The sequence below is a fragment of the Hylobates moloch genome, unplaced genomic scaffold (genome assembly GCF_009828535.3).
Source record: "Hylobates moloch isolate HMO894 unplaced genomic scaffold, HMol_V3 SCAFFOLD_24, whole genome shotgun sequence".
In the NCBI taxonomy this organism is placed as follows: domain Eukaryota; kingdom Metazoa; phylum Chordata; class Mammalia; order Primates; family Hylobatidae; genus Hylobates; species Hylobates moloch.
In genome coordinates this window covers 23,671,208-23,697,572 of record NW_026652299.1, presented here as the reverse complement: position 1 = coordinate 23,697,572, position 26,365 = coordinate 23,671,208, and the positions used below count along the sequence as shown (strand labels likewise).

At 38.6% G+C, this 26,365-nt stretch overlaps 1 long non-coding RNA gene across 1 annotated transcript; it reads left to right on the top strand.

Annotated features, from left to right (window-relative positions):
• Positions 1-216: 216 nt before the first annotated feature.
• Positions 217-24,281, top strand: LOC131382445 (uncharacterized). Its single transcript, XR_009211945.1, has 3 exons — positions 217-339; positions 19,591-19,671; positions 24,197-24,281. It is a non-coding gene; the product is annotated as an uncharacterized LOC131382445 (long non-coding RNA).
• The last annotated feature ends 2,084 nt before the right edge of the window (positions 24,282-26,365 follow it).

Sequence of the window (26,365 nt, the reverse complement as noted above, 5' to 3'; positions counted from 1 at the left end):
TTTCCTGCTGTCAATAAGGGGTGGACCTGCGAGCCGGGGCAAAAGGGCTTCCGGTCTGCGGGAAACTGGAGGCTAGCGTTGGGCGTGGACCGTCGAGGTCACTGGCGGCTGTCGGATCAGCTGTTGCTTGCTGACCTGGCAGCCATGGGTAATGACGGATGCCCAGACCCTGTGGGCGGAGTAAAGGAATCCTGCACTGATACACGCACACTCACCGAGGGGCGCGGCCGTCTGCGTGGCCCTCATCTCGTAGCCGAAAGGAGCGCGTTCCGGGGCAGGCCTCCGGGTACTTCCCGCAGAGGACCGGGCTTTATCCTCTTTGCTCCTTTTCCATCCCTAGTAAGTCATAACTTATTTTGGGAGTAGAGCATAGTTATTTGTCTCTCGTCTCCATGCTACAGCACTTTATGTGCTTTTCATTCAAAATCGTTCCTCGAGGACGACCAAGTAATGTGATTTGGGGGACAGTTTTCATAGGAAGGGCTTTATAAGTTTACACCAACATAGAGAAAATTTAAAAACCTTATAATCGCTTATTTTTCAGAAGTATTATTTTTCATTTAATCTAAAACCATACTTTTAGAACGTGAAACCAAGCCAAACAGATCTTTGCAGATTGTGCAAGCGAACTTTTTTTTTTTTTAATGAAAGTGGTGCCATCAATGCAAAAGCAAGCCCATGTAAGTGCCGAAAGGTACACTTCATGAGGAGTTGCTTCCCTATTCTGAATTTTTATTTATTTTTATTTATTTGTTTGTTTGAGATGGAGTCTCGCTCTGTCACCCGGGCTGGAGTGCACTGGCATGATCTGGGCTCACTGCAACCTCCGCCTCCCGGGTTCAAGTGATTCTTCTGCCTCAGCCACCCCAGTAGCTGGGACTACAGATGCATGCCACCATGCCTGCCTACTTTTTGTAATTTTAGTAGAGATGGGGTTTCACCATATTGGCCAAGCTGGTCTCAAACTCCTGACATGATTCGCCCCCCTCGTCCTCCCAAAGTGCTGGGATTACAGGCGTGAGCTGCCCCCTGAATTTTTTTTTATTATTATCCTTTAGGTTTTAGGGTACATGTGCACAATGTGCAGGTTTGTTACATATGTATCCATGTGCCGTATTGGTTTGCTGCACCCATTAACTCGTCATTTAGCATTAGGTATATCTCCTAATGCTGTCCCTCCCTCCTCCCGCCAACCCACAACAGTCCCCGGAGTGTGATGTTCCCCTTCCTGTGTCCATGAGTTCTCATTGTTCAGTTCCCACCTATGAGTGAGAACGTGCGGTGTTTGGTTTTTTGTCCTTGCGATAGTTGACTGAGAATGATGTTTTCCAGTTTCATCCATGTCCCTACAAAGGACATGAGCTCATCATTTTTTATGGCTGCATAGTATTCCATGGTGTATATGTGCCACATTTTCTTAATCCAGTCTATCGTTGTTGGATATTTGGGTTGGTTCCAAGTCTTTGCTATTGTGAATAGTGCTGCAACAAACATACGTGTGCATGTGTCTTTATAGCAGCATGATTTATAGTCATTTGGGTATATACCCAGTAATGGGATGGCTGGGTCAAATGGTATTTCTAGTTCTAGATCCCTGAGGAATCAACACTGTCTTCCACAATGGTTGAACTAGTTTACAGTCCCACCAACAGTGTAAAAGTGTTCCTATTTCTCCACATCCTCTCCAGCACCTGTTGTTTCCTGACTTTTTAATGATCACCATTCTAACTGGTGTGAGATAATATCTCATTTTGGTTTTGATTTGCATTTCTCTGATGGCCAGTGATGATGAGCATTTTTTCATGTGTTTTTTTGGCTGCATAAATGTCTTCTTTTGAGAAGTGTCTGTTCATGTCCGTCGCCCACTTTTTGATGGGGTTGTTTGTTTTTTTCTTGTAAATTTGTTTGAGTTCATTGTAGATTCTTGATATTAGCCCTTTGTCAGATGAGTAGATTGCAAAAATTTTCTCCCATTCTGTAGGACTTACATGTTAGACCTAAAACCATAAAAACCCTAGAAGAAAGCCTAGGCAATACCATTCAGGACATAGGCGTGGGCAAGGACTTCATGTCTAAAACACCAAAAGCAATGGCAACAAAAGCCAAAATTGACAAATGGGATCTAATTAAACTAAAGAGCTTCTGCACAGCAAAAGAAACTACCATCAGAGTGAACAGGCAACCTACAGAATGGGAGAAAATTTTTGAATTTTCTTTTTAAGTAACTCTTTTTAAAAAGAGAGAAAAATAATCTCTCTTGAGTGTATTAGTTATTGAGCTATTCCATTTGGAGGGGCTTAACCCAAAATATGTATGGATGTGGTAAGATTACAATGGACTCGAATGTTCTAGATGAAATCTGGGCCAAGAGTAATTGCATAATAGTTTTCCAAAGGACTGTCAGATGGTAAACTCCTTTCATTTACTTAGAACTGATAAACAATAAGATGGATTTTTGTTTTTTGACCTTTTTATCTACATTTATTTCTGAAAATTGAAAAAGAATCTGAATTTCCAACAAAATGTTTCTAGGCAAGTATTTGCATGATGCTTCTCTAATATTTCCTATATCTTAGTGTTTTCTCTAATGTTTTCTGTAACTTTCAAATTTCACTCCTGTAAGTTTTTACACTACCAGTAAGAAAGATCTCGGCCAATTATACAGAATGGATGATGATTTTTAAAAGAAAAGAGAAAGCACTCAGAAAAGAGACAATAATTTGAAAATGTTCTGACATCATGTATTTCCTTAAAGCAATACAAGTCCTGTATGTCCAGTTCATGCCTACTCCAACCGAGCTTTTTTCAGACACTTAGAAATTGCCTTCAAGAAAATCCTTATGGAAAATTGTAACCTAGAGGGGCATTTATTTTCATTTAAATATGTATTAATTGCAAGTAGTGACAGAACCTAAAAAGCAAAAACCATATAGCACCAGTTCCAAGGTTCCTACATCTAATGCAGTTATTCCTACTGCAGTACAAGGAGGAATATAAAATCCCTAGGAGAAATACAAAGGGCCATTGTCTTCTTTGACCAGATTTGAGGACAGTTTTCGTGGAAGATGTGGTCTTTCAGTGGGCATCGAGGATAAATATGCAGATATGGTTATCCTGTGCATTCTGGTGGAAGCTCAGAGTTGGAAAAACATGAAACAGATTGCAGAGTCTGGCATGTAGAAAGAGGTATGGTGAGACATGTGAGTTCTAAACATCAAGCTCGTGAATTTGGACTAAATTTTTGTTATGGAAATATGGAAATCCTAAATTAATTGATGCCAGAATATAAATTAGTTAAGAACATCAAGAAATCATAATAACTGAGTTATTTTGAAGTTGGTATAATGTGGTCAATGGAACGCTGGTGAATGATCCTTGAAGCCTGGATTGTATTTTAGCACTAAGACAGTATGTGTGTAATCACTTCCAATAAATTCATTTTTTTAGGCTTTCTTCTTTTCATCTGTAAAATGAGAGATTGGTTTAGATGATTTCTGAGGTCTTTTTCGTAGGTAGAAGTATCAACAATTTGATAATTCTTGACTTCAAGAAAGGTTTTTTCCATTAGCTTTATATGTTGTTTGGTCTCCCAATCAAGCAGATCAAAGATAAGTTAGAAAACAAAAAGCCCTTTACTTAGCTAATACAAACACCGACAAAAGTTTATTGACTTTGTTGGAGTGAGATATTGTAGGAGTCACATTAATTATTGCCTACAGGTTGATGACTAAGCCATTCAGTAAGCCTCTAAGAACCTTGGACTTGGAAACATTACCCAAATTAAAAACATCCAAGATAATTTTTGTACTATTGCAATTTTCCTATTCAGTAGCTAGAACCCCACACACTACAGACCATTCTACTTTTTTGGTTTTTGTTTTTGTTACAGTGTTTTGATGTGAGATACGGTTGAGGGACATAGAAAGTCAAGGAATTTTGCTTTTTTGAGAGATCAGAATGGATTATTTACTAAGCCAGCTATCACTTGAGCACCTGGCAGGTACCAGACACTTGGCACTGGACTTTAGGAGGAAATCAATACAGACAAGTCACATTCCTTTGTGAAGCTACAGTCCTGTGGGGGAAACACAGTATATGGTGGAATTGATATGTAATTACAAACTGAGAAAATGCCATGAAGATGGAACATCTCCATATTGTGATGGAGAATAAAGGGGAATACTTGGAGACCATTCGTGAGCTGAAGATTGAGAGGGATCTTCTAAGAGCAGGATGAAGAACAGGTGTGAGGGCACAAAAGCTGAAAAACTTGGTGCATTCTGGGAATTGAAAGAAAGGCAGAGCTGGGGGTAGCAATTGAAAAGAAAATTGCAAATTGAAGTTGTATTTTAACATCAGGATTGATGTTAATCACTTTCTGTGTGCCAGGCACTGTGCTAAGTTAAATCTCATTTCACATGCTCAAAACCCATTTGAAATAGATACCAAATAGCAGATGAGAAATTAAGGCTAAAAGCAGTGATTCTTAACTTTGGTTGCATATTGGGATCACCCATAGATTTATTAAAAGTTCTAGTGCCCGAGCCCCACCTGAGCGTTGAGAATCACTGACTTAATATTAATCAGCCCAAGGTCACTTCGTAGCTAAGTGTCAGAGAAGGCATAAATTGAACCTAGATCTATTGGATTCTAAACCCTATGCTCTTAGCCACTCACTAGTGCCCTGTCAACATTCAAAAGCACGTAGCAAGCAGCAGTTACGTGTGGGAACTCTGTTAAACACTGAGACACAACAATGAATAAGACAGAGCTCTTGCCATCAATAAATTCACAGCCTGGTAATGCAGAAGTTAGGTCAGCCCACATGTACAGAAGCAAGTCAACTGAGAACTCTCAATGAGATCAGATATATTTTTCCTATTTTAAGCTAGATTGATGTAGGTAACTGATGACAGGGAATCTACGTGGGCAGCTAGTGCGATTGTCTGCTGAGAGGTGGTGCAAACTTAACAAAGGCAATGGCAGAGGATGCAAAGAATCATCAGGACTTGATGACTGCTAATGTTAAGAGTGAAGAAAAGAAAGTGGAAGATGATTTCAAAGTTTTGAGTCTGAGAGACTGAGTGAAAGTAACATCATTGATCTAGAACAAGAGTACAAGAATTGAATTTCAGGTTGAATGAGTTTGAAATACTTGTTGAACATTCAGGTAAAAATGTCCAGTAGAGCAGTGGAAATGTGCATCTGGAGTTTGAATCAGCAAATTGGTCTAGAAATGAAGATCTAGAATTATTGACTTAATAGGAGGTAGTTGAAACCATGCCTTACATAAAGTATATGCTGTGTGTGGAATTTTTTAAAAGACAATAGAGATAGGAGAAAGAAAAGAAAAACCCTGACATTGCCATACTTGAATATGTCAATAAAGCTATTTTTTATCTACAGTGGTATTAAACACAATCAATTCGTGATTATCCATGATGAGTTTTTAATACTTTCTAGGCTTTCCTTGGCCACATAGCAAATGTAATAGATGAGACATAGCCAGAGAATGCAAGCCAATTTTAAATATTGGCTAAATATTTAAGAATAATGCTATATGATGCATTCAGAAATGTAATAGGAATATCCTAGAATAGTGTTTTCACACAAATAATTTTTATGTGCCCCTCATACTGACTTAAATTATTTTGATCATAATGTTACTTAAACCTAAAAAAGTTACAATGTTCTAAACATAAAACGAGAGAGAGAATTCTTAGGCTTAAGCTCATATACATCATAAAAGCAAAATATTTGCAAAATCACTATGAAGAAAAGCATAAAGTAAGTAAGCTTAAAAGTATAGTAATGTAAAGGACATCTTGAAATTGATGTATAATGTCATCAATATTGAGGTGGATGATGGGGGCAGGGGGAGGTTTGCACATCAACAGCTCCAAGAAAAGAGAATGAGGACATTTATCTTTTAGTGGCATAGCACTTTGGGGGCATTTTTGGATGGGTCTGTATAGAAGCAATGACACCTAAAGTCAATAAATTGAATGTATATAAAGTTAAATCGTCCCTGTAAGGCTTGGTATGTATCATCAGGCAACAAATAAACAAAGCCCAAGCGAGGTCACTATGGATGAGCAAGCAAATGCAAAATACACCTCTAAGACAAAGCTACTGAGTTGTAAAACATCAGAGTGAGAATACAACTGGAAAGATTATAGACTATAAACTCTTTGTCACAGAGGCAATGATAGAGACCCAGAATATAAAAGCGACACTAGCTATTAATTATTACAAGGGCCTATACAATTTGAGGTCAGAAAACATAACAAGATGTTCTCTAAGAGATTTTTGTCCTGCTAATTCACCTTACTGTTGTTTCAGCTCTGGGACACTCCATGCAAACTGAACTCACACACAGTGGGGTTTATATAATGTTAGGTCCCTCCCGAAGACAGTGTATGTATTCTTATCTCTAACTGAACTTAAGCTAGATTCATGGTTGTCTAAGAGTGTATGTTATTTTTATAAGACACTGATGGAAGTAGCAGAGAATTTCCTCTGACTTGCTAATTATATGTATGTATACATTTATATGCATTGGTTCACAAAAGCAGAGAGTTTAATTTGATAGCAGATGAAGGACATGATGATCCAATAATTAAACTTACCCAAAAGAAATATGTATAAAGCTAGCTCATGTAACAGACATAAAACACACTATAGAAACTCAATGACTTGAATTTAGATTTGTTCTGGGATTGAGACTTGCCAAAACCAAAAACTGTCAAAAGAATTTCTCATCGAAGTAAAGAAATTATGTGAAATGATTTTAAATTTAATCCCCTTGGAATTTGAGAAGCATTACTTTTTTTAAAAGCTAGGAATTAATACTTTGGTAATGATTGGAGAAAACTAAAAGAACTTTAAGAAGCAGATCTTAGATTTATAAAATTAATTTTGGTATTGAGCTATGATAGAACCATCATCAGAAAAGCCATTCCAAACTGAGAAACAGTATGTGTAGCTCATCGATGGCCTGAAGACTCCTGGTGATGTTTAATATTCTCAGAGGATGTATTAGCTACTCTAGCTTCAGTAGATCCCATTTCTCCTTGTAGAGATTGATCCAGTGTCCTCTCCTGGAAATAAGAGCTCAGTTTTATTTGAGGAAGCCTGGGGCATGTGCACTGTTCAGAATAAGGCATATCTGCCTTGCAGGCTGTGCTCTCCACTACCAGCTGCATATTCTTGGACAAGTTATTTCTCTGTTCTTCAATTTCTTCATCATACAAATGCCTCCTGTTGTAAGGAGTAAGTGTGATAAAGTAGTGGTAAAAGGTCATAGTTTTGCAGATTTATTCTTATTCACTTTGATATTATCCTTGACAAATGACCTTCCTATGTCTGTTGAATGCCTTCAGTCTGGGAATTCCTCTCCTCTTGAGGAAACTGCGTTTATCTTTGCATAGGTCCAGGTACAAGAGAGTTTTTCCTAGAGTTCAAGTCTCCCCAGCTTCTTTGTGGCTCCCACACATTGCCACTCAATTCCGTATGCCAGACTTTAAATTGTTAAATCTGCTTCTAGCTCCACGTTCCCCGAAGATCCTTGTCCTGTCTAAATATACCCAATTTCTTTAGTCATTTTCCATATGACTTATTCTCCATCCCTTAACCATAATGGTTGCTTTCTTCTGGATATGCTTCAGTCTGTCGCTATCCTTTCATAGGACCACTTTCAGAACAAACAGCTGCACATCTTTTGTTCTATATACTTCTTTTAACATAACATCCCATCACAGTAGCATTTTTGTCAGCCATATCCCATTATTAAGTTGTACTGAGCTGTTAAATTTACTCTTAAATCCTTTCCATGTGCACAAACCACATTCTTTCTATCCTGTTCTTTTATTGTTGGGGTAAAACTTTGGGGGCATTGGATTTTTTTTTCTATTGGGAGTGAGGGGTAGGTCCTCAACAAAAGGGCTTCCCTGTTGAATCTCTCCTTATTATAACGTGTCCATAGTTACTACCTATCAAGATATTTTTGGTACAGATTCCAGCATTCAGTATAATAGTGCGCCCTGCAACCTGTGTCAGCACGCCATCCTGCCATCAGAATCTTATTCGTAATAAACATTTTCAATAATACAACACTGAGGACAGGGGCCTGTGGTGAACTCTGGAGGTGTGCCTTTTGGTTAACATAAATCCATTCATCAGAAATCATTATTTGCCTACAGCCATTCTCACTATGTGCCCAGCTCGTATTCAGAATCATGTCATTAGAGATTGGTAAATTCATATAGAACTTCAGGTTAACCACTTCATCTTCACTAACTCATGCTGACTCCTTTGCTGAGGGCTTATAAATCATCTCTTTGAGGATTTGTTCTGAAAGATAACCCAGATCTGAAGCCCACCTACCTAGGGTTCACAGGATTCACCTCTGTTTTTAGAAGAAGACATTTACCCATTTTCAGGATTCCCTAATTCTCAAGATTCTTCGTGATGATTGACAGGAGTTCTGTTTTATCCTAAAGTTCTTTTAGTGTCTGAGACACATACCTCATCTAGGTTATGAGACTTACACACAGCTTCAGTAGCCAGTGCTTACTTATAGATTCTTCACCTACCTTATTTTTTTAAATCCAATGTTAATGTTGCCCTTCTCTATGTGACAATTGTTCATCTGGAGAGAAAATAGGAATTAAAGCTTTAGGGAGTTCTCTTTTCCTCCTGTTATCTGTTAACATTGTGAGTGTCTAGGACTACCAGGCTCCTTTGACCTTGGGAACATTTCTGTGTCACACATAAAAATGTGCCCTGTATGGCTCATCACATCAGTCCTGACCCAATTACACTGGTATTGTTCGTAGAGTGCAGTCATGAATGCTTGCACTCTACAGCCTAACCTGTTTCCAGCCTGACCTTAATACTTACTTTCATCTTTCATCCTTACTTCACTCCTTAGACCTGCTACTTATCACACTTTGAATTTGTTCTTTGGTCTCCCAGGAGTAAATGCCTCACATCAGCAAATGTGTGCTTTTCTCTGCTCTGACATTCTCACCAGGTATTTCAGTTATTCATTGTTTTGTATCAAACCAGGTAGCAGCTGTATCACCTCTTAAGTTACACATGGGCACTTCTGCCATACTGTGTTGGCCAACCAGTCACTGAGATTATCCCAGACAGGAGAAAAGAGGAGATCTGGACTCCACCTTTCAATGAGAGGAGAGTGAGAACATTTGCAGACAAGTTTTAAAGCCTCCACACTAGGATTAGCAGAGCCCAACAAACAGAGCCTAGGCTCCATGCAGTAAAGATATTCGTTGCTTGTTCTCCCTTCTCCATAGAGGTGTAGGCTTCCTTTTACTAACTTAGCATTCTTTATATAGCTCACTTACATTCTGGACATTAGCATCTAATATTCTTACAGGCTTATATTGCTACTTTATCTTTAAATGTGATTACTTGTCTATTTTCTGTTTAAATTCACCAGAGAACATCCTCTGAGCCCATATTATTTTCTTAGGAGCTCCTCCATTGCTTCCACCCCACTGTATTGCCAAAAATTAAGCTTTGAAAATATTTATTTTCTTAGCACCACTTTAAATGGATTCTACCAATCCTTTTCTTATTCTCTCTGCACAATCCACTTTTACCCACTAGATATTTGCATCTTGTTAATGCTTGCCATCCGTTTATTAGGCTGAAGAGGGTATAATGGAGTGGTTAAGAGTCAGACAGACCTGGGTGTTAATTCTTGCTCTCCCTTACTATCTGTGTAATCTTGAGAACATTATTTTACCTCTTTGAACTTCAATTAATTTTATGTGATAATTGGAGATTATGAGGAGATTAAATGACAGTGGTATTGAGAAAATATAAATACATAGTAGGCACTCATTAAATAGTAGCTCTTAACAATATTCATCTCTTATCTTTTTAATTGACAACTGCAATAGTCTCCTCCATTCCGTGCTTCAGTTCTGCCTAAAACATACCAAACACCCTGGCAGGTGATTTTGTAATGTCATGTTTTTGTGACATTTGTGAGTTGTTGCATATGTTTTGCCTGGTTTTTGGGTTTTTTTGTTTGTGTTTTAGACAGAGTCTTTCTCTGTCACCAGGCTGGAGTGCAGTGGCGCAATCTTGGCTCACCGCAACCTCCAACTCCCTGGTTCAAGCAATTCTCCTGCCTCGGCCTCCTGAGTAGCTAGAACTACAGGCACGTGCTACCACTCCTAGCTAATTTTTGTATCATTAATAGAGACAGGGTTTTACCATGTTGGCCAGGATGGTCTCGATCTCCTGACCTCACGATCTGCCCACCTCGGCCTCCCAAAGTGCTGGGATTAAAGGCGTAAGCCACTGTGCCTGGCCTTGCCTGGTTTTATCAACAATTTTAGTGAGTTCTACTAGGGTCAGATTCATCCACTCTTTCTTGTCTTTTGTAATCTTTCTAGCCCCTAGCTCAGGCCTGAGCTAAAATGTCTGGAGGTGCATCCTAGATTATATAACTGCCCCCACATTCAACAATTGAGTGTCGGAGCCAAGACTGACTGTTGCCCCGAATTCTCTCTGCAAATAGCACTGAGACACCTTCCTACAGGGAAGCTAATGTAGAGGAATGTTGCTAGTCTGGAATGATTGCAGTCCTTGCAGATGTATAATTAGTCACTAGTCAGTGTATAAATACGCTGTAAATTGCTTTATTTGTTAATGTGAAAAGCTCTGCAGAAATACAAGGTATTATAGGAACCAAGGCTGAACATGGTAGATAAGGTATTGTGGGAGAAGAACAAGTGAGGGAGGCATCAGTGTGTGTCACGTATCCCTCTGCCGGGACGAAGCTTATAGGTTCTCCCCGCCTCGTTTTCTAAGAACACCGACTCCCCTGGGCGAATAATTTAAAGGACAAATTACCACTCTTCTGGGTACCAAAGCCAGCCATAAGCTGAAATTAAATTAAATCATAAAGCCCTACAAGAAACTGAGGGAAGAGTCAGAAATGTAAAACCAAGGGAATCCGGAGCTAAGGATGAAATATGAGAGTCAGTGCGATGTCCTTGCCTTCCTGTGCTGATGAAGTAAAAAACTGAAAACCACCCTGGTACAGACTTGAAGGACCACCATCAAATATCCATTGTTAAGTATTTGGCAGTGGCTATTGCAATGATTTCAATTCCGATGGGGTATTGGAGGGAGGTAGGAGAGAGAACACTAGATCAACTTCAAGTCCTTGTACTTCAGCTAACTAGCTAGGTGACCTTGAGCCAGTTAGTACCCGATCTGGGCCTTTGTTTCCTTCATCTCTGGATTGAAATAAATGTAATCAGAGTTTGTGTTTCTATTTTTTCCTCATATCAGCTCAGCGATCATAGTGAGCTAATAAAAACACGTATACAATTTGCCCATTAAAAATATAGAAAGCTCATTATCTCTTCTCAGAGCACAAGCCCTATTACCACAATGAAAAGTTCCCTGTACTCCTTAGTAAGGGACCAGGAGATAGAAGGGCAACTGTGGAAATGGAAGGCCATAAAGTTTTGTTCTAAAACACTGTGTCCTCACAGTTTCCTCCAGAGGGAAATGAGTATATACCTGGTGGCTTAGAGGGGTGGGAATACCCTGTGTCCAGGAGGCAAGCACTACTTTGAATGCCCAAGATTGGCTTCTGAGAAAGAAACTTGGCATGCTTATACTGCAAATCTAATAATCTAGTCACTCTACATCAATGGAATGAGAGAGAATTATGAAATTGTTTCTTTATTTAATCTCTACAAAGCAAGGACTTTGGTAAACAGTTTAGCAGCTGATCTGCTGCCAACGTGGAATGTAGGTTGGAAACCAAGTAAAAGTTGAAAATGAAGCAGATGTTGTTTTCTAGAGTGCTATATCACCGAAAGTCCTGAAACACGTCCTAGGTCTAGCATATTAAGCTTGACTCTATCAACATCACAGCTAAGCCTGATCAGCCTTTACTACCATGACAGTATCACAAGAACAACAAAACAAAATTCTAAAATTAAGTCATTCTTTCTCTTGCTAGAAAGCTGTGCTTCACTTCTTGGTGTACATGGAAAAAGGCTACAATAAAGGAAACATTTTAGAAATACTCACCTACCTGGTAGTCCACAGATCTTTAGATTTCATTGGCCAGCAAAATCTCAAAGGAAGAGAAAGAGAGAACAAGAGAGACCATCATATGGAAGACAAATTTGATGCCATCACTTCAAAATGAAAACATCTGGCTCACGCCTCCTAGCACTTTGGGAAGCCAAGGCAGGCAGATCACTTGAGGTCAGAATTTAAAGCATCCTGGCCAACATGGTGAAACCCCATCTTTACTAAAAATACAAAAATTAGCTGGGTGTGGTGGCGGGCGCCTGTAATCCCAGCTACTTGGAAGGCCGAGGCAGGAGAATTGCTTGAATCCGGGAGGCAGAGGTTGCACTGAGCCAAGATCACTCTACTGTCCTCCAGCCTGGGTGACAGAGAGACACCGTCTAAAAAAAGAATAAGAAGAAAACAACTATTATCTACTACCACTATCACTTATAAAAGGATGTTTTAACACTAAAACAAGGAAGGACACTGTCTCAGAATAAGGGGTAGTCCTTTAAATTGCTTTGATTTAGTTATTGGACATACTGACTACATTGCCCTTTAGTTTTCTTAGTAGTCATGGAGCAGTGAAAACTTCATCCTCAAGCAGAATAGTTCATCTGTGTGCATTTGGAAAGCCCTGCTCTTTGGAAGATCCTCTTAAAACCAGAAAGCCCCCTTCTCCAAAAATTCCAGTCTTAAATTCCCTCAGGCCCCAACTTTAAACCTCATTTTTACTTTGAAGGTTTTCCTGGTTACCTATTGACCACAAGGATCTTTCTACTTTCTGAATTCCTGCAGCACCTGTAATTTTAATACATAATCTAGCATTTTTATTTCATGGGAAAGGTTTTTGAAATGTAGAATGTTTTGGAGATAACAGTTTAATTTTTAAGTAAACATTTAAAAGCTTTGTAACCAACTGATAGAGCCGCAAGTTAGACATTTCTTTAAACAAATTCTAATTTAAGAAGGAAAAAAAGTATAGAATTTTAGAACAGAGATGAATCTTCCATTATCCAAAATTCACCTGAAGTTGGCTGAGGTCTTTTATGGTTGACAGTATAGAATCCAATATATTTTGATTGGTAGACTAGACTTACATTAAGAAAGGATCATTGCCTTTGGATTTTAATGTTGTCTCTTCTCTCCACCAAGATAAGTAAGCATCAGGACAACTCTTCTCCTACTTCCTGTTTCAAATGGTCCAATATTCTCACATAGCTAGAATAACAGAATCCTATGTAATAGAAATTGATCTTAGAGATTATCTAGTCTATATCCTTGTTTAACAGATGGAATATCTGTAGCCCAGGTATAGTGAAGTGACTTGCCCCAAATCCCAAATTGATCAGTATTAGAGTTGGGATTTCTAATCTCTGAGCTTGTAGGTATTTTAAGTATACTAGTCTTACATCCCCATATCTCTAGATATACAGTACATTGCACACCATGGTCCCTAAACAAGATTAAAAAGACAAATTTTCCCCATCCCCTAGGCTCTCATTTTCACTCTTGGCTATTTCTTCTTTCCTTCCTTGGCACCTATTACCTCTGACCTCTCCCCACCCCACCCTACTTCCAAACCCATTAAAATCTAGGTTCTTAGGAAAGGCTATGAGAAACTCATCTACACAGTATAAATTCCTCATAATTGTTCATGGAGTGATTGCTGTGTACCAGACATTTTTCTGGGTTGGCTGAATATGGGACTTCTCATAGAGTACTTGCAATTTTACAAGGTAGGAAGAAATAAGTCAACAAATTGAATCTTCATTCAAGGCACAAGGGAGATTTCTTATTTCTTTGAAATTACCACATATCAGCAATGATTTTACTTCCAAAATCTGCTAAATTCTTCAGAGTTGGAAGCCTGCCCTCCTTTTGTCCCTCCACTACAATTACCACAAGTGTTAGATATTTAGAAATATTTACAAATTCATATTGACAACGTAACAGACCCTTTTTCATTTTCCTATTTGGGAACTGGTCTTTTCTCCCTTAACAAAAACCAAGGTGTTAACACTTACATGCAGGTTTGACATATTTTAAGTATTTTTAGATGTTATTCTCAAAACCATGTAGACCCAATCCTAGAAATGAGGGCTCCTTTCTCTGGAACAAATTTACTACATGATCTTCTCCAATTCTCTAAACTTGTCTGGCCACAAGTTTTCCCATTTGTAAAACAGAAAAATTGTTCTTAATGGAGACTGAGGTATTGGAGGGTTGGGACCACACCTTTTGATCTTCCGTATGTTACCACATAGAGTCTCGTCTCGGGCTCTGCCCACACAGATGCTCAGGAAATGCTTGCTAACTGAAGATTTTTATGATCACTGATAGAAAGACAGCATAAATGCAAAACATGATTTTTCCCTTGCCCTGAGTTACCCAGGAGCATCATTCTCATTCAGAGATGACCACATTTCAGAAAGTGGGTCTCATAAAACATACAATTTAATGAAGCCATCTGGGAAGATGATCATCATATAAATGCAAGATATTGATATTATCTGGCTACTTGGGGAAATACCATGTAAATGAAGGCACAACTCAGCTCCATGATTCAAATCTAGTTTTGATGTACAAGGTCTTTGGATAATGGACTTTGCAGATTGACATTTCTCACAAATCTGAGGCTACTTTTCTCCCCTCCTTTGCAATTTTACTATATTTGCAGTAAGATTTTATTTTACTTTTTGGAAACATCTTTTTTTTTTTTTTCAACAGGAATCTATCAGTGTCAACTGGGAGTCTTGAAACAGAGATTTTACATCTGTCTTTATTGATGTTTTTAAGCTTCTCTTTTTTTGAAGCAAGAAATGATGCAAGTAACTAACATAGGCATTTCTTTGCTGCTCCAATAATTATATGGGATGTTGTTCAGTTATTCAGCTTCCCAATTGATTCAGCTGCTTTCTTTTCTTTTATATTCTAGCAAGAAGGCGTGCTCTACTTCTGATATTATCCGGAAGACTGTTCTAAATGAAGCCACCCAGTAATCTGTTCTCCTCTCTTAACAAACGTTACCTCCTTTCTCTGAGAGACAATCGCTAAAACAATACCAAGTTCAGGCATGCCAGCAGTCACACAATGATAACATCCAGCAGGTTTTGGCACTGTATCTTTTATGTAGTCTGAGAAAGGGATGGAGAATTCCCTCTACAATTAGGACTCTGTCTCACTACCTCCACTGAAGAAATTACCATTGGCATTGAGGCAACAGCTGCCCCCACTGTGTAAACCAAAGTTCTTCTGGGATCCTCACAGTCTCTCCAGGAAATAATGGGATCCAGTATTTGTGCTTGCCCCTCCTGAAACACTGAGCCTATTTGGCCCTGGCTGTCCCCAACCACCCCCTCACCACCCACTCACCAAATAATATGTGAGCACAGTCCATCACCACACTCTTTCTAGAGGCTGGTGGAGCTCATGGACATTGTCTGAGCATGAGTGTCCTGGGTTTGCTCGCCCCAGGAGCCACACATGGTGTTCAAACATGGTGTCCCTTTAGAGAATATGTATGGCAGGGGTTAGAGGTGCAGAGGCAGAGGGATTGTTTCACATGCTGTGTCTGGCTGATGACTGAGGTAGGTGGGATATATAGGGAGCTGGCAATATATTCTTGATCCTTAATTCTTTTCATACTCACTAAAGAAATTCCTTTTCCCATTGCTTATCTTCTTGCATCCCTAAATCACGGGCTAGAGGTAAGTGTGTCCAGAGCTGAGGGACAAGACACTTGCATGCCTTATATCCCAAGGGAGAGTTTGCATGCTCAGAAGCAGGGTAAGAAGAAACTCCTGGCCCTCTTTCTCCTTGGCCTCAGCCAGGCACTGTCACTGCTCATCCCTGATGGGAAAGGAATATTCAGAATTTCAGTCTAATAAGGCTGATGGGAAGTCTAGAGTCTTAGAAATCACATTAGCAAGTACATTCAGTGAGCGCCATGGGCCAGATATGGTGCTAGGTACAGAGCAGTGACATCACCAAGATGGTTCAGTAGGAGATATTAGCCTTCCTCTCCCCACACACAAAAAACAAATACAGGTGACCATTGCACAATGCAGGGTTAAGGGCACCAGCCCCCTGCATAGTCAAAAATCCATGCATAACTTGATTCTCTCAAAACTTAACTACTATTACAATAGCTTACTGCTGACCAGAAGCCTTACTTATAAACAGTTGTTTAGCACATATTTTATATATGTATTATATATTTTATTCTTTCAATAAAGTAAACTAGAGAAAAAAACTATATTAATTGCAAAGAAGAGAAAATATATTTACTATTCATTAAGTGGAAGTGGTTCATTATAAAGTACTTCATCCTCCTCATCCTACATTGGTGAGGCTGAGGAAGAGGAGGAAGAAAAGAGGCTGGTCTTACTGTGTCAGGAGTGTCAGAGGCAGAGGAAAATTTGCATATAAGTGGACTGGGATAGTTCAAACCTGTGTCATTCCAGGGTCAACTGTGTAGAGGGCTCAAGGGCCTATTAAAAAATCTGCAGCAACACAAGGGGAGTAAAAAATGGCAAATATCTACAGAGTAAGGTGCTACACATGGGTTATAGTAAGGAAGGAAATCCAGTTTGTGCTTTCAAAGAGTTCTCAGCCTGGTAGGGGACTCATAGCAGATTTTGTATATACATCTGTTAATATTCTCAACATTAATCTTAATTTTAAGAGTCTCCAAAGTTTTTCTTTTTCATGTTGCAAAACATGAAACTGAAATTGCAAAGGTAGTGACAAAAATAGTCTAAATACTCCTAGGGATCGGAACTCTAACATAGAAATAGCAAGTAGATAGATAATTCCATCCAAATAGCTGACAGTATCATATCAACGACTAAGTTATTGAGAAAAACAGATTTGCGGCAAATAAAAAACATACATACCAGGGAAAACCTTTCAGTTTCTCGTAAAACATTAGGTAATTATGGAAACCAAACATTATTTATGTAATTATTTATTTTTTGAGATGGAGTTTTGCTCTGTCGCCCAGGCTGTTGTGCAACGGTGCGACCTCAGCTCACTGCAACCTCCGCCTCCTGGGTTCAAGTGATTCTCTTGCCTCAGTCTCCCAAGTAGCTGGGATTACAGGCATGTGCCACCACGCCTGGCTAATTTTTGTATTTTTAGTAGAGACAGGGTTTCGCCATGTTGGTCAGGCTGGTCATGAACTCCTGACCTCCAGTGATCTGCCCGCCTCAGCCTCTCAAAGTGCCGGGATTACAGGTGTGAGCCACCACACCCCGCCGGAACATTTATTTTTAAAAGGTATCTTTATATAGAGAGATCGGTCATTCAGATAACCACTTTTTTTTAGCTGAGTTCTATTCAGAGCTAGGTTGCCACAGTAGGAAGACAAAGAAATCTTAGACAATCTTTTCCTAGGGTCACAATATTAGTGAGAAGATGAAGTTTTGCATGTGGAAAAATTAAAGAGATATTGATTCACACTGTAAAATACTTTTAAAACCTTTTGCCTGATATCTAAAGATTCTATTGAGGAAAAAGATGTACAACCATAACCAAGAAGTTAAAAATTGGACTTAGGGACTTTTTGTAGTTAATTGGGGGACAGAGGGATACACATAGTGACAAAAGTCATAGCTGATGAAGTGCTATTCTTACGAACATAAAGCAAAATCATTTCTAACCATTTTTTCCCCAAGTGATTTTCTGTAAGCATCAAAAGTATTGATGATACCTACAATGATATAGGGCTTCATAATTCATCATTAAAATGTTAGGGAAATGTTGAGCCAAAAATGGAGTTGTTTCAAAAAAAAGGAATAAGAATTTTTTTTAAATTTTCTCCTTATAGCAAAATATTCGACTGTATGGCAAAGAATAGAGAGAAAAACAAGTCACTCATAATCCTGCCACACAGAGATAATCATTAGCATTTTGGTGTATGCTCTTCCAAACATTTTTCTATGTATATATACACAAATATTAACATACACTTTTTAATACAAAAATGGAACCACACCAGGCATACTGCTATTTAATGCATACTTAATATAGCATTTTGCATATCAATAATGCAGATTTAGGGCTGGGTACAGTGGCTCACACTTGTCATCCCAGCACTTTGGGAAGCCAAGGTGGCAGGATCACTTGAGGTCAGGAGTTCAAGACAATCCTGGGCAAAATAACGAGACCCCCACTTCTACAAAGAATTTAAAAATTAGCTGGGCATGGTGGTGTGCGCCTGTAGTCACAGCTACTTAGAGGCTGAGGAGTGAGGCTCACTTAAGCCCTAGCGTTTGAGGCCGCAGTGAACTATGATTGCACCACTTCACTCCAGCTTGAGTGACAGAGTAAGACCCTGTTTCTAAAATTATAATAATGATAATCATATATATTTAAATTGGTTTGAGCTGAAGAGTGTTCTCAAAACTCCATGTCCACCTAAAACTTCAGCATGCAATCACTTCATTGATGAATAATGAATACTGATGGTCTACAAGTTTTTTGATCATGTGCTCCATTAGTTAAAAAAAATACACTATGCACCGTCAATAGGTATATTTATTTATAAATTATAAACATTACTATTTTGCTATATGCACATTATAAAACAATCTCAAAAATAGATGTTTCATAAAGATAAGATAAAAGTTTTAAAGTTTTGGCATTTTTTCCCCAGTCTAGTGGATCTTCTTGAACACTCCCCACCCTAGGGTTCACATAAACCACTTTAAAGATCCCTGGTTCTACAGTATTCTCAATTACAAGGTGTTATAGGAATGGAATGGGTTCAAGAATGTTCTGATCATCCGAATGTGTGTGGAACCAACCAGCAAAATATTTCTGGAGGATGCAAGGATCTGTTTGGTACAGGTTGCTTGTTGTTTCCCACTTGCTCATTTTTCCAGATTCTGTTCTACAGTTATCCCTGCATGAAACTTCTCCTGGCATTTCAGGTAGAACTGACAACTGCCTCTTTTGGATTGTCCTATCCCTATGCAGATATCCACGTAACGTTTATAACACTTGTTACATTTGTCGGTTTCTGTGTCTCTCTCCCCATCTGGATTATCAGCTTCTCCAAGGCAGGGATCATGTCGTATCCTTCATTAATTTGCCAGTGCTTGTTATCTAGTAGGTCCTTAATAAATACTAGGCGAACGAGTCGACAGAACTAGAGAACAATGCAGTGCATAAAAATTAGGATGTCTCGAAAGCATACAGATGAAGAAAAAGAAAATTCTATGAGACGTTACCTAGAGCCTCTTTGATATACGATTATGTTTAATTAGATTATAATGTCTGACTTGTTTGCAGCAAATTTCACAGAATCTCCCAGTAAGTTCTCCAGATGCTTCAATGAAATTCATGGTTGCTTTGCTCCTCTGCACAGCTCTTTCTCCGCACTACAGATGAGGAGAGTTAGCCCTGGATTGGGATGTTTATGTACTTGCTAATCATACATTTGTTTTCCCTCTAAGCTTAGTCCTGCCTGCCAAGAATAGCTCAAGATGACAATCATTTTCATGTTTTCAGTCAAACAAAGGCTCCAGAGGTATATGAAAAAAGGAAACAAAGCCAGAAGTTTAACATCAACAAGAAAGAAAAAAGAAGAAAGTAAGTTTAAATACTCTGCTCCCCATTTTTTGCTATCATATGTCAGCATTTTAGTACTCCTGTTCACCCACAATTGCTTGGCACATTGGGGATGATGAGTGGGTAGGCTTTTAAAGTAGCTACAATAAATAAGAAGGCCCAATTCTACCCTTTGCTTATATCCCTCAAGAGTCACTGGAGTTTTTAAATCCCTCTCATTCCCTCACCTCTGTGTGTGCCCCTGTGCATGTGTGTCTCTGTGCATGTGTGTCTTTCATGTTAACTTGAAGCCATGACTAGTAACTGTTACCAATATTTATTTCCACATCTGCTTCCCTAAATTGTTGTTTTCCAAAATAAGTTCTATGAGATGTTAATAGGACGCTCCATGGAAAAGGGTTCTGTGGTCAAATATTGGGAAAAGTTATAGTTGTACAAGTTAAAAAGATATCTTTGCAAAAGGATTTCTCATGCCCTGTAATGTACCAGTGTACCTTGTCAGTCTTCAAGAGGAAGCATGGTTTGCACCAAAGAACTCTCTTTCCTGGAATCATCTGGGCAAACTAGCATTCTATTGATATACTTTAAGAAATGCTGCCAATATGACTTAAGGGTTTGGCTTAAACTGGGAGCTTTTGTCATCAGAGACACAGACATTCAGAATTACCTCGATCACTTGGATTGGCGACCAAGCTCTTGACAACATGGAGAAAACATCGCAAAGAAACACTTCCATATACTCATAAAACTTAAAGTCATCCCTCCTGTGGGCTAGCATCTCTATATTCTGGAGCTGGAAATGCCAATGCTGCAGAAAGAGATAGGCTAGGAAAACAGCCAGGTGGAAAGGTAAAAGGACCTAACCAGGGCAGCATGGTTTTAGGAAAATACAGCTCAGGACCTGACTTATACATATAATTTCTGGGCAGTTATCTGACAGAAGTGGAATGCCCTTCCTTCTTGGGTGGCTTTCATGGAGAGGCTCACTTTTTCCATTTTTACTCCAGCTAATCACTACATGGAGCCTTCCTAGAACATGTAGCTTTTGATTACACCATGCTCCCAACAACAATGTCTCCTCTCTACACTAATTCCTACATAGTCTTCAATCCCCTGCTACTGTATGAAGACTTCCCTTTCTACCCACTGTAACATTTCCTCATTTTTCTGAATACTCATAGTATTTAACATGGATACCAGAGGTCAGGAAGTATGGTCCTCTGGCCAAATTCAGCCTACCACCTATTTTTATAAATACAATTTTACTGGAACACAGCCATGACCGTTCATGTACGTACTGTCTGTGGCAGCTTTCTTGTGACAATGGCAGAATTCAGTAGCTAAGACAGAACATATAACATGCAAGCAAACATATTTACTATCTGTCATTTACAAAGAAAGCTTGCTGAACTCTGGTCTATACCATTTCTCTAATAATCACATGCAGCCTTGCTTCGTGTTGATACTTAAACTTCGGTGTTTCCACAGGTCTTCTCAATGAGTTTCAAGCCCACTAAGAGCAGGGCTATGATTTGTACTTTTTGAGTCGTTTGTAGTATCTAGCACAGAATAGGTTATCAATAAGCTAGCTAATTGATTTTTTTTAAAGCACAATTAACCCAAAATTCCCTGTAAGAGAATGCTTATTCCTGGTGCCAACAAGGAGAAAGTAAAAATGTCATGTTGTTTTCATACCACTTCAGTCTAGTGGTTTGAGATGGGAAGTGTACACAAGCTGTTTACATTGGTTAGCTTCACATTTTCTCTGAAAATAAGATAAACCTCAAAGGGGTGGCAACTTTCAACCACACATCACTTAACCATAGGGATATGTTCTGAGAAACACATCATTAGGCAATTTCATCATTGTGTGACCATCATAGAGTGTACATACACAAACCTAGATGGCACAGCCTCCTACACACCTAGTCTGTATGGGATAGCCTATTGCTCTGGGGCTGTAAACCTGTATAGCGTGTTACTATACTGAATACTGTAAGCAATCGTAGCACAATGGTAACTATTTGTGTACCTAAGCATATCGAAACATAGAAAAGGTACAGCAAGAATACAGTACAAAAGATTTAAAATGGCACACATCTGTAGGGCACTTACCATGAATGGAGCTTGCAGGACTGGAAGTTGCTATGGGTAAGTAAGAGTGAGTGGTGAGTGAATGAGAAGGCCTATGGCATTGCCGTACATACTGTAGACTTCATAAACACTGTACACTGAAGCTTCATTAAACTTATTTTTTTAATTCTTCAATAGTATGTTAACTTTACTGTAATTTTTTAACTTTCTGAACTTCTTTTTAAGCTTTTTGACTCTTTTGTAATAACACTTAGCTTTAAAGAGTATAGATGTACAAAAAGTTGTATATCCTTATTCTATAAGCTTTTTTCTATTCTTAAATATTTTTTAACCTTTTAAATTTGTTTGTTAATATCTAAGACACAAACACACACACCAACCTAGGCTTACACAATGTCAGGGTCCTAAATATCACTGTCTTCCACCTCCACATCTTGTCCCACTAGAAGGTCTTTAGGGACAATAACACGCGTGGAGCTGTAATCTCCTAGGATAACAATGCCTTCTTCTGGAATAACCTATCTGAGGCTGTTTTACAGTTAACTTTTTAAAATATAAGTTGAAGAGTACACTGTAAAATGACAAAAATACAGTAAAGCAGTAACATGTTCATTTATTATCATTATGAAGTATTATATATGGAACATAATTGTATGTTATTGTATGTGCTATACTTGTATACAACTGGAAGTGCAGTAGGTTTGTTTACACCAGCATCAACACAAACATGTGAGTAATGCATTGTGCCACAACATTAAGATGCCTATGACACCATTAAGCCATAGGAATTTTTCAGCTCCATTATATTACGGGGCCACCATTGTATGTATGTCCCATCATTGACCAAAATGTTGTTATGCGACACATGACTGTATTTCTCCATGGTAGCTGGGGAAACATTATCTTTTTTTACACAAATTATATAACCTTAGTACTCTTTCCATAAACTATACAGTACACTGATTCCAACCGCCCCAAAGCATTTACAACCCCCTCTCTCGCCACACACAAGACTGAAGCTCTCCATGTATACTAGCAGACAGAATGTGGACTGGCAAAAATTGATCAATACAGTTTTCTGATGGCCATCACGCCAATCTTCCTAATGGCCACTTGGAATCCCGGTCCAGCTCCGTGCATCTGGGTGGAACGGGTAGCCTGGCTGAGACCTATCATCCTAGGCAGGACTGCTCTCCAGCCGCCTGTCATCTTAATGCTGGCGGATGCTTACATAAATAAACCTCCAATGGATCAGACTGGAAGGGACAAGAAGCTCTTTGCAAGGCCATATTATCTATCCTTAAGACCTCTCCCATTTGTCAGGGCAAATGAAAATCCTAAGCTATAAGTGCTGAAAGAAGTCTCTTTTCAAAAAGTCAACCAGGAAATCCCCCTCTTAATTAGTGGCTTTTATATGCTCAAGGTGGCGTTAAATCCACCACTGAAAATGTATATTTAGTTTGTTCAGTGCCGAGGAGCAGGACTGAAAGTTGTGTGTGTGGTTGACACATGCATATATGCATTTTCATGGCTCCGAGCAGTTGTATATGCTGGGCTGGATTATTAATTGGTGTAAAGCCACCTAAAATGTGTTCTATCCACAAATACAATTGCCTCAAAAGAGGAAAGACAAGATTCTCACAGCTCTCCTGCAGCAGGTCACCAGCTCCAGCACTTCGTCAGAGTGACTCATCTTTGTTTCTGAATAAATGGGAGCATTGGCTTGGGGTTAGATGTGATGTGATCCTATCCTGGCCTGCCCCTGTTAGTGGCCCAAGCAAAAAGATTATGATTTTATTTTCTATTGTGAAATTACAGAAATAGATATATGTAGATCTATAGAAAGTAGGCTTTTATAGTACTAACAATTTTCTGTAGTTACAATTTTCATGGTGTCTGCTGGTTGAGAGGATGATAGGACTTATTCATGGAATTTACACTCTGGTGGTTTGATAAATATATAACATGTTGAAAAGGAGTTTCGTGGAAAAGTAAACGTTATTCATCAGGGTTTTAGTTTCTCTTTTATTTGCTTTCAGCTGAGAATATTGTAAGTTGTTTGTTTGATTTTTATTTATTTTTTCATTTATTTGGCTTTCTTTCTAGATCCTTTACCTAATCTAATGCAAATAAGAACAGCACTTAACAACTCTAAATATGGCATAGGGGGAAATGTGTATATCCTTTTCTTTATATTATCTTTTGTTCACATACTGAGGGCTGTGGAAGGCAAAATGTGGTGAGGTGCTATTTTACAGCATGGTTAATGCTTATCAGTAATTTTTTCCCTCTGACCTTCTGCCTCAGACAATTAATTTTCTTGAACTGCTCACACACTGGCAGAACATGGAGGGGGGATAATGTTAGTACTAGTGAATATAATCTTGGAAGAAAAGCTGTGCAATTATTCAAAGACCTAATCTTATCTCTTGTTTCATTTTTATATCACAAGTCTACATTTAAAAGTATTAGATATCCTGTTCTGCTGTCCCACACCTTCAAACCTCAGTAAATAAATGCTGCTAAGTGCCACCAGGAGTGAAAGAGCTTGTAATGAGAAGTGTGAGGAGATATGTGCTCCATTCATCATTCTGTTCAGGCCAATATTGAGGCTCTTGTTATCAGCAGGATTCGTGGCGATGTCATCACGGCTGGCATAAATCTTCTGTCAGTGTGGGTCGGACTGATGCCCTATTAAAACCCTGCTTTCACCTAATCACAGAATGACCTTTCGATGTCTTTAATTAACCTCTGACCTGAACCATGCCAATGTCTTGTTGGTAGGTAAATCTATGGCATGACATTTGCTTATGACACTACATTTGTCTTGCTTTAATCATCATACCTTTCAGATTATGGCTTGAATGAAATACAGTTGGGATCCCTGTTAATAGTTGGATTAATTTTTAAAAGGTTAGAACATAATATTTTCCTCTGAGCTCCCAGTGATATCTTTGCAGACATTTTCCCCTAGGGAGTTAGGGTTCTCCATTAAAGTAAATTCAGGTGAGCCTTCAATTTCACCAATAACAAAATCTTTTCTACCCAAGTTATTTTTTTTTTAATGACCTGGGAGTGGGAAGCATTCTAGGTCCTGTGGATGACCAGAGGACAAAAGTTTTAAAACATAATGTAGCCTTACTTGTCTGAGACAATAGAATGCAGCAGTGGCATGGAAATAAAAGAAATAGAAATAGAGAGGAGGGGAAGGGAGAGAGAAAAAGAAGACTTTTATTTCACTTGGGGAATGTGCTTTTCTACTCTGGAATATGTGTGCCTCAGGTCCTGAGACTTCTTTGGATAATAAAATATCATTCATATCTCATTCTTCCACTAAGAGGAAGCTTGTTTGTAAACTCCTATCTGAATTAGTAAATATTACAAATGTAAAATATTTATAATGAAATATACTTTTCCTACATACAAATGTAGTTACAAATTGATTGAAATGGCTACTAATTCACTCAAATTGAGTAGGTTGTTCAAAATAGCAAGTCGTGATTGGCCTATAAATCATAACATATGAATAAAATAAAAGTTTTGAGCTACCTAAGATTTATCCAATTTTATACTCAATCAGAAGCCCCATGAAGAGCTTAGACTAGATAATCTCTCAGGTCTTTTTCAGTTGTAAAAGTCTATGATTCAGTGTCTCAATATTACAAATTCTGGGTTTATTGAGTCTGAATTCAGAAAGTTTTCCTGTCTTTAAAGTATAATTCAAAAGTTATACTGTAAAGACTTCAAGAGCTGGGAAGTTTTCAAGCATCTCACCTGACTTTGCCCTGTTCCCTGCCTCTTTCTCCTACCTGAGCCTTTGTTGACTCACCTATAAAATGAGGATAATAATACCTACCACTAGAATCGCTGTGAAGATTAGAGAAAACGTATATTCCACACCTTAAACAGTGTCTGGTGTGTAGTAATGCCCAGTCCATTGAGGATACTGGAGCATCTATTAGTATCTGCTGCACTTGCCGACAGATGTTACCTTTCAGGCCTAACTTAATCTCTTTTCTTCTGAAATTATACAATGTAATGGTTAATAACTTTTGGAGTCACTCCTGGGTTCAAATAACTGCTATATCACACCAGTTTATGGGGTGTATGATCATGAGCAATTTAGTTAAGCTTCCAATGTCACAATTTCTCATCTATAAAATGGGAAAATAATTGTGCCTAATTAATAGACCTATTAAATAAGATAATGCATGAAAAATACCATGTCTGATTTTGCTCAAGAGCTTATCCCCATTGCCTAGTATAGTATCTGGCATAGGGCAAGCACTCAACAAATATTAATGAAGATTTAACTGTTTTATATAATTATTTTATTATTTAATTGTATATTAGTATTATGTAGATATTACCATCATCATCATTATAATCATCATCAATAAACTTGTACTATTTATATCTCAACCTTCCTTGGTGTAGAAGTGGTAGTCACATATTTAGACAAAAGTAGACTTTAACATTAAATGTACATGGACCCAAAGAGGGGAACTACAATAGACATAGGGGTTTACTTGAGGGTGAAGAGTGGGAGGAGGGTGAGGAAGGAAAAACAACCTATAAGGTACTATGTTCACTACCTGGGTGATGAAATCATTTGTAGACC